The sequence below is a fragment of the Pelodiscus sinensis genome, chromosome 3, assembly GCF_052426305.1.
Source record: "Pelodiscus sinensis isolate ZL-2025 chromosome 3, ASM5242630v1, whole genome shotgun sequence".
NCBI classification, from domain to species: domain Eukaryota; kingdom Metazoa; phylum Chordata; order Testudines; family Trionychidae; genus Pelodiscus; species Pelodiscus sinensis.
Window position 1 is genome coordinate 131,652,594 of NC_143054.1, and position 19,460 is coordinate 131,672,053.

Here is a 19,460-nt window from a genome sequence, read left to right on the forward strand (position 1 = left end):
CATCAGATTGGGACTTAGAGCGTGGAGCTGCTGTCTCAGGCTAGCCGAGGGCTGTGCTTAAAGGGACCCGACCCCCACCCTGGACAGAGAGTTCTCAGGGGTGCCCCGCTCGCTTGTCTAACTCGATGAGGGACAGCAAAGCAGTCCTGACTTGGAGTGCTCTGAATGCCCACACTCGGCACATCACAGCACTCGGCCATCAGCCCGGCTGCACTTGCCGCAGGCTTCCATCTGGGGGGCGGGTCAATCGGGGGGGCTTCAGGAGAGCTTCCACCCCGAGGAGCCCACAGAGCCACCCCAGTCCTCCCCATCGGGGGCTCGTACCCCATTCCTCCCTCACCTCCTTCCACTTACCCATCCCTAGCCCCCCTTCCTGATGTACAAAATAAAGGACACATGTGTTCAAAAATAGAAACTCCCTTTATTGAACAAAACTTGGGGAGACTGGGAAAAGGAGGTGGGAGAGGGGAAGAGAGAGGGTGGGAGAGGGGAGGGCAACTAAAATGATCAGGGGTTTGGAACAGGTCTCATGAAGAGAGGCTAAAGAGACTGGGACTTCTCAGCTTAGAAAAGAGGAGACTGAGGGTGCATAAAGAAAAGTTCTTCATTAGTTCCCATAATAGAAGGACTAGAGGACACCAAATGAAATGAATGGGTAGCAGGCTTCAAACTAGTAACAGAAAGTTGTTCTTCACAAAGCAAATAGTCAGCCTGTGGAACTCCTTGCTGCAGGAGGCTGTGAAGACTAGAACTATAACAGAGTTTAAAGAGAAGTTAGATAAATTCATGGAGGCTGAGTCCATGGAATGGTATTAGCCAGGGGATAGAAATGGTGTCCCTGGCCTCTGTTTTGGAAGGCTCGAGATGGATGGCACGAGACAAATTGCTTGGTAATTTTCTTCGGTCCATCCCCTCTGGGGTAGCTGGTGTTGGCCGCTGTCGACACACAGGCTACTGGCCTAGATGGACCTTTGGTCTAACCCAGTACGGCCGTGATAAGCTCAGGGCTCAGGGTCGGGGGTCTCACTGGACCACCTTGATTTTCATGCACACCTGCTCCTGGGTGGCCAGGCTGGCAGCTATCCTGCCCAAGACGGCCACTTTCCTGTGCCTAGTGTGGAGGTCGTGGATGAGGTCCACGATCTCCGCACTAGACCAGGCGGGCGCCTGCCTCTTGCGGCCCCGAGCAGGATCCTGGGAGCCGCCAGCCTGGTCCCGGGAAGAAGTGGAGGGCTGGGTGGCAGCGGGTGGTTGGTTCGTGCTGTGCCAGGTGCAGGGTCTGCTGGCTGGGTGCAGGCAGGCTTGCACCTGGCACGGGCACTGTAGCCAGACCGTGCCCCTTTTAGGGCTCCGGGGCCGGGAGGGGGGCAGAAGAGTTTCCCGGGTGGTGCCCAGAGTGGCCACCAGGGAACGCTGGGGAGGGCTAGCCTCCCACTAGTTCGAATTAAGTGGCTACACAGCCCTTAATTCGAACTACTTAATTCGAACTAGGCATTAGTCCTCGTAGAATGAGGTTTACCTAGTTCGAATTAAGCGATCCGCTAGTTCGAATTAAGTTCGAACTAGCGGTTTGTATGTGTAGCGCCTATCAAAGTTAATTCGAACAAACGTCTGTTAGAATAAACGTTAGAATTAACTTTGTAGTGTAGACATACCCCTTGAGAATAAGGGGAGTAAATTAGGACCTATTTCAGTCCCAGTCAAAAGGCATCCATCTAGCAAGGTAACAGCATCTTTTTTGTAATGCGTATAATGTTGGGTGCCATTGAAACTGCAGATATAGTAAACTATGAACATTTATCTTTTTATAGTAAAAGAATCATTTTTTAAAAGTGATACCCTCAAGAGATGTGTGTAAGTAATCCAATCAGTTTCTTTCTCTTATTTCTGTAAGCCTTATCTTCCCTTTCCCCCTTTTCTCCCCAGTGTTTGTTACCATTAAACCTTACACTTGGATTACATCTGTGGTCATTCTCCGTAAGTCACTGCTGGTACCAATGCATGGCTTAACAATTTAGGCGTATCTTGACATTTCTTGTGCCTAGTCCCTAAGTTTAAAAAATATCCTGTGAAGCTTTCTTCATGCAATGTTTGTTTCTCAGCTGACCTTTGTGTTTTATTACCCACTCTTAAGCCAAGTCTGCAGTATAAACTGACATTGGTAAGGGGTGTGACAAATCCACACCCATGTGTGATAAAGTTATAACAACCTACTCTCCGGTGTAAACACAGTTACACTGATGAGAGGGCTTCAGCATGGTCACTGCCTTACATGGTAGTGAATTAACACTGCAAAGCTGTAGCGGCACAATGTTTTAAGTATAGCCCTGCCCTAAGCAGTCATTTTCCTTTTGTTTTAGTCTAACCACCATTCTTTTGTATGTTAATAGAGTCAGTAACTGGTTAAAAGACAGAAACCAAAGGGTAGGAATAAATAATCCATTTTTAAGAATGGAATGAGGCAAATTGCAATGCCTTGCCCCCAAAGATCTGAACTGGGACCAGTACTATTCAACATATTCATAGATGATCTGAAAAAGGAATAAGCAGTGAGGTGACGAAATTTGTAGACAAACATAAAAATATTGAAATTATGTAAGTCACAAGCAGACGGCAAAGAGTTGCATGGGGATCTCACAAAACTGGATTACTAAGCAACAACATGGCAGATGAAATTCAATATTGATAAATGCAAAGTAATTGCAGACTGAAAAATATAATCCCAGTTATGCACACAAAATGATGGGATCTAATTTAGCTGTCACCACTCAAGAAAGCAGTCTTGGAGTCACTGTGGATAGTTTTCTGAAAACATCTGCTCAATGTGCAGCAGCAGTCAAAAGAGCTAACAGTGTTAGGAACCGTTAGGAAAGGGAAATAAGACAGTAAATATACTAATGCCACCAGATAAAGCCATGGTACATTCATGTCTTGGATACTGCATGCAGTTCTGGCTACCCCTCTCAAAAAAGAGCTGCATTAGAATTGTAAAAGATACAGAGAAGGGCAACTGAAATTATTAGGTGTATGGACCAGCTTTCGTATGTGGAGAGATTAAAAAGACTAGGACTTTTCAGCTTTTTCAGTGAGGCGGAAACAGAAATCTACAAAATCATGAATATTGTGGAAAATTAATAAGAAAATTTTATTTACTCTTTCTCAAACCACAAGAACTGGGGATCACCCCATGAAATTAATAGGCAGCAGGTTTAAAACAAAGACAAGGAAGTACTTCTTCATACAATGTACAGTCAACCTGTGAAACTCAATGTCAGATGATGTTGTGAAGACTAAAACTATAATGGGGATTCAAACTCATGCTGAAGGTATACTTAACCTCTGCCTGCTAGAAACTGGTGGTGAACAACAGCGGATGGATCACTTGCCTTTTCTGTTGGCCATTGTAAGATGACAGGATATGGCTGTAAATGGACCATTGGTCTGACCCAGCATAGCCATTTTTATGTTCTAATCGTCACTGATTAATTTTCACCATGAATCCAGCTTGGTATTCTTTTAAAGGGACAGGGCTTGATTTTGTTCTGTAGTACTCCTGGGGCTCATCTACATTGGCCCCTTTTCCGGAAGGGGCATGTTAATTTCAAAGGTCGTAATAGGGAAATCCGCGGGGGATTTAAATATCCCCCGCGGCATTTAAATAAAAATGTCCGCCGCTTTTTTCCGGCTTTTAGAAAAGCCAGAAAAGAGCGTCTACACTGGCCCCGATCCGCCGGAAAAAAAGCCCTTTTCCGGAGGATCTTATTCTTACTTCAAAGTTGGAATAAGATCCTCCAGAAAAGGGCTTTTTTTCCGGAGGATCGGGGACAGTGTAGACGCTCTTTTCCGGCTTTTCTAAAAGCCGGAAAAAAGCGGCGGACATTTTTATTTAAATGCCGCGGGGGATATTTAAATCCCCCGCGGAATTCCCTATTACGACCTCTGAAATTAACATGCCCCTTCCGGAAAAGGGGCCAATGTAGACGTAGCCCTGTAGTATATTTCACTCAATGTCAGGTATGAATTATTAACTTATAAAAGCTGATCTGTTATAAGATTTGTTTGTTGTGTTATCTCAAAATGTAGGGCCCAGTTTTGCTATCCTTACTCACTTTTAGTATTTCACTTTGCAGTGCTATCACAGTGGAATACCAGACAGAGTCAGACATGGCTAAATAGGTGAGATTGTGTAACCGTTACTGCTCTTTCTGCATTTGGAACATGCATTTTTTTCTTTACTATGACTCAAATGGATCCAGCCATCTGTTAATTACAGAAATCAAGATGCAAACTGGTTTGAATCAAATAAGATCCAGCCTTCTCTCAGAACTTAGAACCTATTGTTAGATTTAAAGTAATCTTTTCTCCTCGGGTTTTTTTTTCAGTTTTACAGGCCTAGATTTAGTCTGAATCAACTTTTTCAAAAAGGAACTGAAGTCTGTCCAGAAGCAGGAAGTACTGGTAATCTCCTCTGAGAACCAGTTTTACAAATGAAACGGTTTATTAGTTCAGATGGGATGGAAGTTTTAGGTGATTATATGAATCAACCTTATGAATTTTCCAGGTTTATTTATCACTAGCTAATTGATATAGTTATTTAATTTCTAATGGAGTTTATATAATGGCAAACACACCGCAACAGGGTGTTTCTGATCTATTTATAAGTTACAGTAATGCTATTTAGTTCATTATAAATTAGAGATACTCAAGCCAACAACCTGGATTAAAACATACTTGACCTTTGGAACCAAAGTTGGATACTAAGGCCTCATTGCCGCTTTCAGTGAAGTCAAGGCAAAACTTTCAGTTATTTCAGTGGAACTGGAGCAGGGCCTAATTCAAGATCCAGATCCCAATTTTATAGTTCTTTCTGAAAGACTGACCAGGAGAGGTCACAGCAGAGAGGTGGGTGGCAGAAGGTGACATGATTGGAACACAAGGCGGTATGCAGAGTGGAACAGCAGCTGGCAGGTAGCCATCCAGCACAAGTGCTCAGATGGTGGAGATGCCTTTTTCCTTGAGTGGGAGGTGAACTCACACCGATGAAAGGATGCGAGACCAAATCCCCAATATATGCAGTGAGGCTAATCCACCTTTATCTAGCACAACTGAAAGTGAGTTTGAACAGGAAGACACTACCATGGAGTACCCTAGAATAGAGACCAGATTCTAGACTCCATCAGCTGGACCCAGTGAGAGCTCTTTTTTCAGCTCTAAACCCCATTGTAGAAGCAATTTAATTAATTGACTGGTGATCGTTTACAAAGCTATTCTGATAACAAATGTATTAATGACTAATTACTTAATAAAATATTGTTCTTCAATATTTAAATGATCACAAGAATTAAAGTGGGTTAATCTCTTCACTCGCTAAAAACAGGTAATTCTTAATTAAGCACTTTTGTAACAATGTCTAAGGTACATCCAAGAAATGTGATTTATGTAGTGATGCAAAATATTTTCTCTATTATACTGACAAAGTAAATACTTAATAGCATGACCATCAAGTCATGTAAATACCCCTTTGCATGACTTGTCCTGTAAAAGGTCAGGTCTGGCGAAGAATTAATATAGCAAATGATGAATTCCCACTATAGTCTCTTGTTTGTCACTATGTGTAATGTTTGTTTAATATCTTCAGTGTTTTCTGTTTCCAGGAAGTATAAAAATATATACTTTGGCACATCTTAATAAGGTTATAATTGCAATAGCAGGGCTAATTGGCATAATGAAGATGTTATGCCAAGAGCTGTGTGCATAATTGATTTTTCAGTTTACTGGCAAGTCTGGGGGAAAAAACCCCAATTAGGTTGACCCCAAAATAGTTTTTCACTTTCAGTTAATCATAACTTTTTGTTTGTATTTCAAGTGTTTTAATTTTGTGTAACTGAAGTTGAATTTTGAAATAAGCCATAAGTATGTGGACCAGGCACTACAGAGTGGAATTGAATGCCACATCAAAAGAGTGGGCGTTGCACTGGCAGGTGTGAGATCCTAAACCGTATTTTACTTATTTTCTTCTGTCAGCTTAGCTGCAGCATTTGTGTGCAGTTCACTCAGATCTCATAAACAGAGATGGATGCTGTGTCTGAATGTTAGACCATCAAAGAATAAACATCTAGCCGCTTCAGGAAGGGGAGCACCTGATTCAGTAGGTGTCACATTTCCATAGGAGTGTTGACTTAATGCTGAAGTTGTGTTGAAAAAGGTGCCTAATGAAAGTGCTCTCCTGAAAGGAGATGTAACACTGAGGTCCAGACTACAAGTTATCAATGACTCCACAGCATTCGCTGCAAGACAGGAAAAATTGCTTCCTGTTTAAATTCCATGTTCATGTAATTCTATCCTCTTTTCTTAAAATCACCCCTTCTCTTTTAAGTGGATAAGAGGGTTCAGCTTCACTACAATCCCTAATATATTACACTGTGTTGCTGTAGATGGTTAAACAGGAGCTGCATTCCCTCCCAAAGAATGCTGGGCTTGACTGGTAGGTAAAGAGAATCCTGTGATTATCTGTATCTTAGTTTAAAATATGTATGATGGAAGGTTACTGCTATGTATAGTAAATGTGGGCAGGGCTGGCCTTACCATGAGGCAAACTGATGCAGCTGCCTCAGGTGCCAGACTGTGGGGAGGGGATGGTGGGTGCCACTAGGACCCAGAGTGTAGAAAATTGTGTCTGCTGCTGGTGCATATGTATTCTCTCTGCTCTAGATGCACAGAGATAGTGGAGTGCTGTGCTGGAGGAAGGAGGGCACAAAGAACAGGAAGAAGGCAGAATTTAGACCTTTCGAAGTTTTCGCCCAAGTGAGGGGATATAGAGGTGTCATTTGAGCTCCCTGCCTCAGTGCTAAAATGTTGTGGGCTGCCCCTGAATGTGGGACACTATTAGCATCTTCCTCCATCAAGGAAGAGCAGAGTGTCATCTCAGTCACTGTGCACTTGTAATCTGAATTACTGTGCTATCATTCTTCAATAACTTTTCCACAAAGGCTGAATGTCCAATAAACCAATGTTCTCTTTCAGTTGTCTGACTTTTCTCACCTTGCAACAATAAGAACTGAGTTCTGTTGCTGTGCAGAGGGATGGGGGAAGAGGCACTGAGCCAGTTCACAGAGCATCTGATTGGAATCTTATTTTGGTGGAAAATTTACAGATGGGGTTATTGAAATCTTAGTCTGCAATGTTGTGTGATAAATGGGATAATGATGACACATGATTTCAATTTGTATTAATTACACATTATTTAATGGAAGGCGGTAGCCAGTGGATATTCTAGCCACTGTACTGCTCATATGAGAGATTCTTATCTTTCTCAGTTGTGATTTCTATATTATATTTGAGCATTTTTAAACACTGTTGCTTCATTTTTGTAAAAAGATATGAAACTAGATATAAAATATAATGTATGGAGTTAATTGCTTTCTTTCATTTGAGAACAGAAACTTCATAATAAACCCCTGCTTTTTTAAGAAGCAAGTTCCAAAGGGAGTGGAGTGTGGTTTAAAGAAAGAGTCCAAAGTTGGGGACTAAATTCTATCCTTTGAGTCGGGGCAGGATTCCGGGCATGCCACATCAGCTTTCTGTGCTTCTGTAGGAAGATGGTCTTGTTGAGTTTAGATTGTCTTGGGCAGGTAAATTAATCCTTCCTGCCTCAATTCTCCAATGGTTAAATGGGGATAATATTTCTCTGTTTTCAGAATAAATACATTAATGTTTATAAGGTACACAAAGTAGTCTAGTGGTTGTAAACTAGATCGTTTCACCCTCTATAAAATGGGCATACTTTTTTATGTGTCTCATAAGGCCATTGTCTTTTTTATGTGTCTCATAAGGATTAGTTAGCAAATGTTACTAGTTCAAGTCAAACTCAGAGACTTGATTCTGATCAAATTCATACCAGGAGTAATCAATGTGCCAAATCGTCAGCTTGGCCTACTATGCACTGGTGCAGGTTAAACCAATCTGATGGCTCACTCTATACCTATGCCAGCAGGCAGTGACTTGTTATAGCAACCAGACACTTTGGAACATATTTCTCTGGGGCATATCCCATGGCTCTGCCATAGGAAGCTGGGGACTGTTGAGTGTGCTGGTAGCTCTTTGTGAGCCAAGGAACTTGCTATGCTGAGATTGGGTAAACCAGCTGTAGAACAACTTTGTGTTGGTGAAGTAGCTCAAAGCTATCTTCACACACTAGAGCAAGAGTGGCCAAATTGTGACTTGCAAGCTACATTCAGTTCTTTTACCATTAAAGTGTGGTTTGCAGAGTCCTCTCATCCTCTACCTAGAAGAGTGGGGGTGGGGAACTTCAGACCTCTGCCTTGCAGCATGAAGGTAGAGTAGAAACTTCTACCTAGTGGGCAGGGGGCTTCAGCTTTGCCAGGAACACCTGCTGGGGCACAGGGCTTTAGCAGTAGCAGGACTGATGCTCCAAGTCCTGGCAGCTATCTCCTGAGCCCCACAAGATGTGGCCTGGCTCTTCAACTTCTAAAGCTTGTCATATGTGGCTCAGCGTGTCAGTAACCTTGGACACTCCTGCACTAGAGAATCTTGCTCCATGGATGCCTTCGGGTATAAAACTGTTGAAAACGATATTTCAATCAGGTGTACAAACTGCTATTTAAGTGGTAAATAGTAGCAGCTTTAGTGTCACAGCCTAAACTTCACCTATGGAGTTGTTTTCTGCATCTGGTGTGTATTTTATTAATTTCTCCTCCCTGTTTCTGTTTTGTTTTCAGCCCACATGCTGACACAGTGAGGGTTTTGTTTCCATCAGAAGAGTCCAGAATTGCACAGTGCGTGATCCAACCACATACTTTGAGGTTCCTAGCTGGACCATATAGGTAAAAACTCAAGCTATGTGTCTTCATTTTATTTGATTTTCAGTAAACAAATGATTATCCAGAAAATCGATTGTTCTGAGAAGGCTATTTAAAATCCATGGAAACATTTGATCCTTCACCCTAACTTTGAGCCAGGCTTCCTTAGAGCATAGGTCTATGGCTGTCACCTTGAATACATACTTGTGTGTCCTCTTGACCTCCTTTCAGATCTTCTCTGAGACGTTCAAAGCATGATGGTGATGTTAAGTGGGAAAAGCTTATTGCAGCAATTTCCTCTGCTGTATTCTACAAATTCATTTTGAGCTTTGGTGTAAGGCTTGCTAAAGCACTGTACAGGGCTAATTTATAATGCCTTCCTCCAACTTCTATCAGTTTGGAGAGTTTTGCCACATGCTTTGCCTACAGGACAACCTCATAGCATAGCAGATTTGACTATTTAGGTCAGAAGTAGAGGATGGTTGAAAATTCAGCAGATTCAGGCCTTGATACTGAAATAAACTGGATGCAATGATTTTTTTTCATTCAGTCACCCTTCCAAGTCAGGAGCCATAATCTGGTGAGTCAACTCCTAACGTAATGAATACAGGTGGCCAGAGAACTCGACTATCCTGAATAAAGCAGAACAGTATGTCTTAGCATATTTTGTTGGCTTTTTCCCCATGATGTATTTTTCTTTCTGCATCAATAGCAGGAACATTGAATGATCTATTTAGGTGACCCTGAATTGCAGGGTTCATATCTATGGGTACGTCTAGACTACAGGCTTTTGTCAACAGAAGTTTTCTGTCGACAAAGAGTGTCTAGACTACATCCAGTTCTGTTGATAAAGGAAGCCATTTTGTCGACATGAGAGTGTGGACACAAAGGACAGTGTAGATGCAATAACGCCTTCTGTCGACAGAACTCTGTCAACAAAAGGCATTATTCCTCATAGAATGAGGTTTACAGACGTTGAGAAAACTGCTGAGTTCTGTCAACGTTATGTCGACAGAACTCAGCAGCAGTGCAGACGCAGGTATAGTTTTGTCGACAAAACCCGGTAGTCTAGACACACCCTGTATTTCTGGCATTCTTTGTGTTATTGGCCATCACTTTCTGTAAAAATATAGCAGTGTCATTAAAGCCTTTGTGTGGGCACACATGCCTTTCTTTACATGTAAAAAGGCTCCTCCCTTTTGCTTTGAGAACTGTGGCTCTGATGATATGCTGTGTATATTTTGTGAAATGTGTAAGATTCTAGCCATTAGAATTCTAGCTATTCCGTTTGGAGAAAGCACTGGACCAAGCTGTAGTACGAAAGCATGCTGATGGCACATTAGCTAAACCTTGTGGTTTCAGCACTAGCAATAAGCTGTTGAAATGAATCCTAAAGTTAGTCTTATCCATTGCTTCCACATCCTGAAATTTAGGGCATGGTGTCTTGCATATTCTATATAATGCCATGGCTGGCATCCCTAAATTACAATTGTTTTAGGCTGCTAGATGCTTAAATTATATCCATCTAGTCACCAGTACTAGTGAGGTTTTTTTATGTATCAAGTTTCAAAGGCAGCGGCAACTGTATTGTGTGTGTTTACATAAAGCGTGTATCTATATGTGTGAGAGGTGTGTGTGTATTTCTTTATTTTTCTTTCATCTATTCACTGATCGATATTAGTTGTTCTGTGTAGATACTCTTTTTAAACCTACCCCCAAAAACATGTTTTTCTTTTAATGGCTAGACCATAAGCTTATGAGTGAGGAAAGCTCAAATTGTCTCTTGATATCTACAAGCCTCTTATTGACCTTAATAGTATCTGGACGGGATAGTGATCTCAGAAGAAGGTGGGCATGCAAGGAATTCAGAAAAGAGCATGTCTCCCTTTCCTCTGGATTTCAGTAAGATCACTTTCACCCATTTTTGTGGTTAAAAAAATATCTGATGCCTGGGTTCAGAGAACTGTGACTGAAACTATGAACATTTTCAGTGTAATGAGAATGTTACAGATGCAAACTACAGCTGAATGTATATGACATATTTCCGTCAGTTGCATGTAACTCACATGTCTCTCTCTCCTGTCCCTATGAAGATAGTAGAAAAACCCAAATCAAAGCAAAATTTAAAGGACTAAGGCACCAAACCATGTGGTCCAGTTAGTAGAAATTAAGACTGTCAAGTGATTAAAAACTTAATTGTGATTTATTGTTCCATTAACTGCACTCAAACAATAATAGAATACCATTTATATAAATATTGTGGATATTTTACACATTTTCAAATATAATAATTTCAATTACAACATAGAATACAAAGCATACAGTGCTCACTTTGTTTTTTATTATAAATAATTACACTGTAAAAAAAATAAATGGTATTTTTAAGTTCACTTAACACAAGTATTGTTATGAAATCTCTTTATCGTGACAGTCAAACTTACAAATATAGAATTATGTTCAAAATAACTGTATTGAAAATAAGTTAATATAAAACTTTAGAGCTTGCAAGTTCACTCACTCTACTTCTTGTTCAGCCAATTACTCAGACAAACAAGTTTGCTTACATTTGCTAGAGATAGTGCTGCTCTCTTCTTGCTTACATTGTCACCTGAAAATGAGCACAGGCATTCGCTTGGCAGTATTGCAAGATATTTATGTGCCAGATTCACTAAAGATTCATATATTCCTTCATGCTTCGAGTCGTCATTCCAGAGGACATGCATCCATGCTGATGACAAGTTTTGCTCAATAATGATCCAAAAGAGTGAAGGCCAACACATATTAATGTTCATCATCTGAGTCAGATGCCACCAGCAGAAATTTTGATTTTTCTGTATTGGTGGTTTGAATTCTATTGTTTCTGCCCCAGAGTGTTGCTCTTTTAAGACTTCTGAAAGCATGTTCCACCTCCTATCCCTCTCAGATTTTGGAAGACTTCAGAGTCTTAAATCTTGGGTCAAGTGCTGGAGCTTCCTCATGTTTTCTCATGTCTGCAGTGAAAGTGTTCATGCAATGAACAACCTGTGCTGGGTCATCATCCAAGTCCGTTGTAACATGAAATATAAATATATAATGTGCGTAAAACAGAGCAGGGGATATACAATTCTCCCCCAAGAAGTTCAGAAACACATTTAATTACCACTTTTTTTTTAATGAGCATCTTCAGCAGCATGGAAGCAAGTCCTCTGTAATGGTGGTCAAAATATGAAGGGACATATAATCTTTAGTGCATCTGGCACATAAATAGCTTGTAATGTCAGCTACAAAAGTGTCATGTGAATACCTGTTCTCACTTTCAAGTGTCATTATAAATAAGAAGCAGGCAGTATTATCTCCCATAAATGTAAAATAACTTTAGTTCTTTTAGCAATTGGTTGAATAACAAGTAGGATGGAGTGGACATGTAGGCGCTAAAGTTTTACTTTGTTTTTTTTTTAGTTAAGAAAAGTAACAAAAAATCCACATTTGTAAGTAGTACTGACACAATAAAGAGATAACACTACAGTACAGTACACAAAATAACATTTTAGTTCAACATTTTTTCAGTACAAATATTTGTAATAAACGTCATATAACATGAGCATCATACAATTTGAATACTCTGTTTTAACTGTAATCAGTATATGCAGAAAAATATCCAAAATATGTAATAAATTTCAAGTGATATTCTATTATTTAAGAATATGATTAAGCTGTGTTTAATTGATTATTTTTGTAATCACAGTGAATTTGTTTGAGATAATGGCATGACTTGACTGTGATTATTTGACAGTCCTCGTAAAAGTCAGCAAGTCTTTCAGAAATCCAGAAACGTGTAGTAATATGTAAGAATGTAAATTAGATAAAAGGTGCAAATATTAGTACGAAATAAAGGAAAATCTAGTGGGTTTTTTTAGATTTTTTTCTTTCTAATTTATTGTTTTTAATGGATTACATGTATAAGGAAATAATAAAAGAATTTTTGTACTCCTTACAAAATTATAGTACATCAAACAGAATGGCATCTCATCAGCACTCATTATATTTAGTTAAAAGCAAGATAAATAGACTCATTTTGACAAACACAGTTATATCTATTATGCCATTTGGTGTATCTGAATGTCAATTTCTCTCTTCAACTTTAGATGTAATAATTATTTAGACATTTTCATTCTTGTTTATCACACATACTGGCTATATTTTAATAGCTTTGGATGTATCTTTTACGGTTTATTGTACATAATGTATATTATAAACAAGTAAAAGGAAGAATAACAAAAGTGTTGTAACTATTATGATTCCTTGAGATATGGAGGGGATGCACAGAGAAAGACTAGAGCTAAGATGAGTCCTTAGAAAGTTAGTAATATGTTCATGTGATTTTTTAAAAATATTTTAATACTTTTAATATTTATTTTTAATCCCAACTTTATTCCATATAAGTGTAAGAAATCTTTTCCTTTTTTCTTTTTCCAATACATTTAAAATGCATCTATCCAGAATTATAAAAGCCAGCAGCAACATAATTTTTATGTCTTCTCCTAATGATTTCATTCATTATCAACGAATACATTTTACAGAGTTTTAATAATAGGTTAGGTCAAATGAGTTTACAGTATGAAAGAAGAATTATCCAATGTATATTATAATGTAATTTATATATATGACTTTTATGAGTTTATACTGTTATTTGTTGCAGTGAGAGTAGCTGTTTGTTGGACCAAATCCTACAGGAGTTGATTGCTTTTTTTGTTTAGTCCTTACTTGCACAAAACTCCCATATGGCTTCCTTTGATTAGGAACATCAGAACTGGAACCATTATGTTTGCCTGTCTTGAATATAAGGTTTGTGACCCTCTGGAATGTTTTGGAAACCTACTGTGCTTGACAAAGGTGATACTTGACTTGAACTTAATTTCTTTTGGGTATATGTCTGCTTTTGATTATTTAATTTGATTCATGCAGAAGCTATCATTGGTGCGAGGTGTTCAGAGAGCTGGGATATGATTTTATAAAAAACTAATTAAGATGATGGGTTACGTTTGGGGGTAAAATATCACAAAATAGTAACTGATTATTATGGCACATCTTGAGACATACATCTTGAGACATACATCTTGAGACATACATCTTTTTCCGCAGTATCTATACCTTTGTATTCTAAAGAAATTTGTGGATAACATCATCTGCCCAGGTTGATGAAAATCTTGATACATTTGAATTTAAGTAAGCATAACAAATCACCTTCAACTGGAATTTTCCCAGTGATATCTTAACATCCTTACTCTTATTTAAAGTATCATGGAATCTTAAATGGTTGGAACTAGTATCTAAGTAGTCCATTAAATCAGAAAAACTATTGTTTTAGCTGTTCTGTTCAGTTGCATGGGTTCTGTATTTAGAAGGGAGAGTAGTACCACCTTTTTTAAATGACAATTTCAACTTCCTGTAGTTCTTTTGGAAGTTTTAAATTCATGTACTAATTCTGCTTAACCTATGAGGACTTCACAGGAGAATTTGATATTTGAAATACAGTTTGCAGGACCAGCATAGTTTCCATAGCCACTTCAAAGAAAGTACCTTAGAAATAAAATAGGTTTCCTTTGGGGATTACAATACCATTTTCCTTTATAATTTAAATTATCTTATGTTAAATAAAGTAATCGAGAGAGCCCTCTTCACTGCAGGAAATACTTTATTTAAGTTCTAACTGTTATCTATTTAATCATTTAGCTTTCATCTTGCATAGAATTCAGAAATATGGTTATTGCATTAAAGCCCCTTTAAAAAAAACCCATGTCCCTATTTAGTATTCTGGCTCTTCTTTTTCCAGTGCATTGTTACAACTCAAATTTGCATTCTCCATTTCTTATTGTCTTATTCATACTATTGGGACTGAACTTTTAACCATCCCAATACATAACCTCAAGAGGATGCAAGAATGAGTGAGTAGTTGTTGTTAAGAATTCTGGATTCTCTCATTCCAGCTGTTCCAAAATTCATAGATTTCTCCTTTCAGGGTAAAGTAATACTTGTAAATTAATATCTCATCCAGGAATCACAATCAAAATCTGGAGTAAGCATTGCTGTCCCCATTTCATAGAAAGGCAAAAAGAAACGTAGGGTATGTCTGCACAATAGCTGAGAGGCATAAATCCCAGGACAGACATGTGTAACAGTGTGGCATGGCATCATAAGGAAAGGCTCAGGCTACCTTACTGAGTTGGCCTGGATTGTACTCAGGTAGGTAACACATGTTGCCCATGATGCCACAGCCATACTGCTGTTTGTCGCATACTAGATCCATCTCCATTGGGAATCACACCTCTTACTTCCTTTGTAAACGTAACCTAAGTAAAGTTACCTGCTGATGTTCATTGGATGAAAAATAGAAGTGATTTCCAGCTTCCTCTTTTAATCACTACACATCTCTCTCTCTTCCTTAAGGATTCATTATTTTTTAAACTGGACCTGAATTGCCTGCAAAAAAAAGCAGAATGAAATGGTGAATTTTACTTTGCTTTCCAATGCAGAGGCTTGAAAGAGTAGTAAGACCCTCGGAAGATAATGTTAATACACTTCTGGAAGAGGATACTGGATTTTGTAGTGAGAGAATTTTGGCACTCCACGGTAAGATGTAAGAAATTTTTAAAGTCTCCACCCCACCTATTTTTCTCACATTACAAGAGGCTGCGACAGAATGAACCAAAATAGGTTACATTCTTCACAGCATGGAAGGTAATTAATTTATAATACTAAGTCTTATGCAATATTCACAGCCTTGCAATATGGCTATGTTTGGAGATAATGTAAACATGTGAGAAGATCGCAGAAACAGCTTGTATAATACAAGCTGGACAATCCCATGTCCAGCACCTATTCCCAATTCAGAGTCAGATGAATCAGCCACTAGCTCCAAATTAATCCCCTTTGATGTTTTATAACAGCTGTTGGTTTAGTCTGAGGGATACTATTAGGTTGGTTTGAATGTATAATTAGTTAATCCATTTCCTTTTAGGGAAAAACTTCTACAACACAATATTCAGCACAAGCTTAATCTATTGTAGCCACACTTTCCTCTGACTCTGCTATATAATTTCATTATAAATGTTAGTGTTAAGACCAATACTAGTGTTAGTACCAACAAGCAATGGTATCACAGTTTGTCAGCATTATGTAAATTAAATTACTTTGGTTTTTAGGCCTCTATACTGAAATACATTCACTATTTGGCATGCACACAATGTCTTATTTCATGTGGCCATTAAGAGGTTCAACTGACACTGAACACATTGATACATGTTTGCACATCTAAAGAACATCTCTTACTATGAAAAGAATACAACACCTTTTTGAAATCCCCATGTGTTGGTTATTATTATCGATAGAGATTAGCCATTGTGTTGACTGAAAATTACTTATGTTTAGAAGTTCCCCTGTAATTTTGGAGAATTGGGTTGTCCTAAAAATGATCCACTTGATGCTGAAGGGAAAGGAGAGCATTTTTGCATAACCAGACACCCAGGTGGGAAGGGGAGAACAAATCGAAGCGATAAGGGGACTGGAGTGAAGGAGTGGAAGTGAAGGGTCAGAAAGGTAGATGTAGGAAAAGAGGGAGTCAAGAGAATTGAAAACTTGGGACCAAAAAGAGAGAGGGAAATTCTGAGTAGGAGTCAATGTGATAAGGCACTAGAAGGAGACCAGAAATAGTGGGAAAAGGGTGGAAGGAAAATAGTCTCTAGAGAAGGAAAGGAGAGAAGGACAAGTCAGACCTTCAGGATGATAAGAGGAAACTTAAGAAGGGAAAATAGAGGCATGATGATTCCTTCTGAAACAGACCTGCCCCTTGCTCCCACTTCAGAACATCATTTAGCCCTGCCAGAAACCCCTAGAATGGGTAGATGGGCAGGTCATCATGCTTATTTTCCTAAAGGAGAATAAGAGAAGGAGCTAAGATTTCTTGATGGACTGGTCTGGTTTTGTATTGGAGGATCTTAGTGGTCTTCATAGATATGGAAGTGAATCACAACTTTTCCTTTCTGGGGAAGGAGGTGGACTAGTAAATCTGGACTTGTGCTCAGGCCAAGAGATAACATTACTCTTATGCTATTTCTACAGTTGAGGTGTGATTCCCAGCTTGCACAGAATACCCACAATCATGCTGCTCAAGCTGTCAAGCTAAAAATAGCAGTGTAGTCTTGGGTATATACTTGGGCAGCTAGACTGTCTACATTGGCTACAGTATAAGAGGGGTAGCCGTGTTAGGCTAGATCTGCAAAAGCGACAAGGAGTCCTGTAGCACCTTATAGACTAACAGATGTATAGGAGCATAAGCTTTTGTGGGTAAAGACCTACGTTGTCAGATGCATGTGTATTGGCTACAGTGATATTTTTAGTGCTCTAGCTCTACCACAGCTAGTATGTGTCTGTCTACCCAAACTAGGAAGCACACACACAGCTGCAGTGTAGACATACCCCTAGACATTCTTAGAGGGACACATAAATGTGATGGTGACTTGAACTACTCAACAGTTAATTTGTTTCCTTCTTTCTATACGTTTAAGCTTTCCAAATGCTATGACAGATAAAAAAGAGTGGTTATCAATGGTGTACTACCAAACTGGGAGGAGAAAGGTGTGTTATGGTTTCAGTATTATTTTATATTTTCATTAATGACATGGCTAATCGAGGGGAGAGTTTGCATATAAAAGTTGCAGATTATCCCAAGCTTAGAGAGCTTCCAAGCACATTGGAGGACATGATCAGAATTCAAAATGACTAACAAATTGGAAAATTGGTCTGGAATCGACAAGCTGATTTTAATAAAGACAAATGCAAAGTACTAAAATTTGGAAGGAAAAAATCAAATTCACAAATACAAAATGGGGAATAACTCACTAGGCGGCAGTACTGCTGAAAAGGGCCTGGGGCTATAGTGTTGTCATTCACAATATATCATTTTTGAATATGAGTCAGCAAAGTGATATCATTTCAAAAAAAGGCTAATATATTTTTGAGGTATATTAACAGAACTGATGTATATACAACATGGGATTGCCCTACTGCGCTCAGCACCAGTGAGGTTTCAGCTGGGGAGTACAGTGTGCAGTTCTGGGTACCACAGTTTAGGAAAAGTGTCGACAAATAGGAGAGACTACATATGAGAGCAACAAAAATGATAAATGGTTTAGAAAACTAGACCTGTGAAAAGAGGTTAAAAAAATTCAGGCATGTTTGTTCTTGAGAAAAGAAAATTGTGAGGGGACCTTTTACCAGTTTTCAAATATGTTGTGTTATTTTAAAAAGGAATGAAATTAGTTGTTCCATATGTCCACTAAAGGTAGGACAAAAAGTAATAGGCTTAATGTGCAGCAAGAGAGATTTAGGGTAGATATTAGGAAAAGCTTTCTAACTAAAAGGGTAGTTAAGTTCTAGAATAGACTTCCATGCGAGGTTGTGAAATCTCCATCAGTTTTTAAGAAGAGGTTGGACAAATATCTGTTGGAGATGGTCTATATTTATTTGATCCTACTTCAGAATCAAGGTATAGAGTTGATGATGTCTCAAAGTTCCAGTTCTTCATATCTATGATTCTGAATACTACTGTCACTTAATAACGATAGCCAGTTTCTGAAACTTTTTTGTATTGTTTTTAAAATAATATGCATTTTAAATAATTATTGAGAATTTATTTGCATAAGGTATTTTCACATAGAATCTGTAAATCTGCCATTAAATTCTTATTTTCATTGCATCAGAGTTGTCTAAGCAAATTCATTGTGTCTCCAATCTAATTTGGCAAATTAAATTTATTTTAATTCTCTTAAAGTCTGTGGGAAGGGTTTTAGAGACTGAAAAGGCCATTTTCATCAATACAGTTTTATTAAAATGTATACTAGCATACTTTACATGTTCAAAAACCAAATACATCCAAATAATACATTAACTCCTTCTGAAAACAAACTGTTGGGCTACGTCTACACTGGCATGATTTTCCAAAAATGCTTTTAACGGAAAAGTTTTCCGTTAAAAGCATTTTCGGAAAAGCATGTCTAGATTTGCAGGATGCTTTTCCGCAAAAGCACTTCTTGCGGAAAAGCGTCTGTGGCCAATCTAGAGGCGGTTTTCTGCAAAAAAGGCCTGATGGCCATTTTCACGATCGGGGCTTTATTGCGGAAAACAGTACTGTGCTGTTTACACTGGCCCTTTTGCACAAAAGTCTTTCGGAAAAAGACTTTTGCCCGAATGGGAGCAGCATAGTATTTTTGGAAAATCACTGATGATCTTACATGAGATCATCAGTGCTTTTCCGGAAATTCAAGTGGCCAGTGTAGACAGCTGGCAAGTTTTTCCACAAAAGCAGATGATTTTGTGGAAAAACCTGCCAGTGTAGACACAGCCTTAATGTATATCTAAAAATGTTGTGTTTTGTGCCTTCTAAATTTCTCAAATTCCCTCATAGTTTATGATAAAATCTATTCAGGGAACAAACTCATGCAAAGTATAATGAATAATAATAATAATATCATCCTTGATTCAAGAAAGGATGGACAGCTTCCACATTACAGAATTTCATGTTAGGTTGAGGAAACATTTAAAAAAGATCAGATTAGACATATTTTCTATTGATTCAAACCCTAAGAGTTTTACGAGGAAAGTAAG

General features: G+C 38.7%; 1 protein-coding gene across 1 annotated transcript in view; it reads left to right on the forward strand.

The window, feature by feature from the left end:
* The window catches only part of CHRM3 (cholinergic receptor muscarinic 3), a 468,545-nt gene that overhangs the window by 275,796 nt on the left and 173,289 nt on the right, over nt 1-19,460 (forward strand). The window contains exon 4 of the mRNA XM_014570646.4: nt 8,739-8,843. The gene's annotated coding sequence lies outside the window, so the exon portion shown is untranslated. The remainder of the gene's footprint in view (nt 1-8,738; nt 8,844-19,460) is intronic.